Source organism: Nicotiana sylvestris, chromosome 8 (genome assembly GCF_000393655.2).
Source record: "Nicotiana sylvestris chromosome 8, ASM39365v2, whole genome shotgun sequence".
Classification (NCBI taxonomy): Eukaryota; Viridiplantae; Streptophyta; class Magnoliopsida; order Solanales; family Solanaceae; genus Nicotiana; species Nicotiana sylvestris.
In genome coordinates, this window is record NC_091064.1 from 199,648,915 (window position 1) to 199,651,117 (window position 2,203).

Genomic DNA, 2,203 nt, shown 5'->3' on the forward strand with positions numbered 1-2,203 from the left:
TATTTTTGCCCATAGGAGACACATTCCCTCCTAAGTTTATTTTTACCCATAGGAGATGCAGTTCCTCCTAAGTTTATTTTACCCATAGGAGATGCATTTCCTCCTAAGTTTATTTTACCCATAGGAGACGCAGTTCCTCCTAAGTTTATTTTTTCCCATAGGAGACGCATTCCCTCCTAAGTTTATTTTTACCCATAGGAGACGTAGTTCCTCCTAAGTTTATTTTACCCATAGGAGACGCATTTCCTCCTAAGTTTATTTTACCCATAGGAGACGCACTTCCTCTTAAGTTTATCTTTACCCATAGGAGACGTATTTCCTCCTAAGTTGAGTCATTGAAGTTTCACCCATAAGAAACACACTTCCTAGTCTTGACCATTTAAATTCATCTTTAGGAGACGCATTTCTTAAGTTTGTTTCATTCAGGTTTTAGGATAGTAGACGCATCTGCTAGTCAGAGTCTTGGTTTTAATCATAGGAGACGCACCTTCTAGCCTAGTCATTAGTTTACTCTCACCATTGCATATAGTATAAGTGGTTTACAATATTGCTAACGATTCACAAATCTTCTTAGTGGAAACTGGGGCAGAAAATTTCCTTTGTTTTGTCTATGTTGTTGAAGTCAGGAACACCCCTGAAGAACGGAATGACGCTTTATTTTCAAAGTTGTGGGTTGAGGTTGGGAGCCCGCCCATATAACAGAGGAATACATTTCAAGTCAATATAACAGAGGAATACATTTCAAGATCAAGATAGAAGCCGGTAGTGCAGAGGGTTACAACAAAATACCCCCAGCATGAATCCCACTTCAGAAATCAGAAAGAAGACTACAAGTCAAGTCTAAGAAATAAACAACGGAGAAAACACGAGCCAGCAAGAAAGCAAGGTGACAAAAGCAAGTTTGAAGATAAATAAGATTTTGTAGTCCCCAGATTAGTCTAGCTTCTTGTTTTCTTTTAGCCTGGTGTAATAAGGAGGTCAATAAGCGGTAGCAGCAGCAACAATAGTAGTAACAGCAAGACAACCGCTTCATGGTAGTTCCAGCTACTAAAACTTCCCGAACTATATTGACCTGATTCCCTTTTTAGCCAAGGATATGTAGGAAACCTTTGAAGCAGAGGTTCGGTCAAATCTTTCAAAAAATGCTTCGTACGGAGTAGTCAAAAGAGCAAAAATCGCTTGTACCCGCTCACTTTATCTTTGCACGAAAACCCTTCATGTTTTCGGACAAAGAGGGGCAGCTGTGAGCACGTGATTTTTGCCCTGCGAGAAACTACTCCCAAAAATGCAAAATAGTTTTGTGTCGTTTGTGATTTGTCTGTATTTTGTCTATGCATGTTTATTTCTACCTTAATTAAGAAAAATACAAAAATATGTGTTGCATGTGCATTTAAGATTTACTCAGGAGTTAGTTAAACAATATGTGGATTTGCAAAAATGAAGACCACAAAGACATGTACTTGCATTTAGATGTATGATTTTATTTAGTTGGTATTTAATTGTGTGTGATACTTGTTGTTAAGGATTAATTAGTATTTTTAACTTGGTTTATGATTTGAATTGGAATTCCAGTTTGATTAATAATGAAATAAGAGAAAAAGAAGAAGAAACAAGTGGAAAATGAGGAGAAAGTCGGACTGGGCCAGTTTTGAATTAAATCAACCAGGCCCAAACCGAAATAACCCCCTTACGGCCCAGTCCAAATGCCCTTGTGCCCGGTCCATTCCCATGGTCGCTGAAACGACGTCAATTTAGCGGCAATCAATCACAGCCATTGATCCTACATGATCCAACGGCTCAAAATCCGTCTCCCTTACCCATTCCCTAGCCTAACCCGTTACCCGGTTCGAACCGACCCCCAACTAAAACCAAACGACACCGTTCCCCTTAAGTGTATTGATCCGGACCATTGATCTCATCAGATCGAACGGCCCAGGATCAATTCCCTCCCCCGTATAAAACCTCAATCTCTCACCCCACGTGCCCCAAACCAAACCCCCCTCTCACTCCTTCGTCTCTCTCAAACTCAGAGACCGGTTCCTATGGAAAAACCCTAGCCGCCACCCTACCCCTTCGCCTGAAAGCCGGCGGCAACGACGCCGCTGGCCATGAAACTAACACCCCTGAGCCTCCTGACCTTCCTCATCACGAATCCAGGATCCTTTTAGCTCGAATCTCAACCGAGCTCTTCGAATCTTCAAGG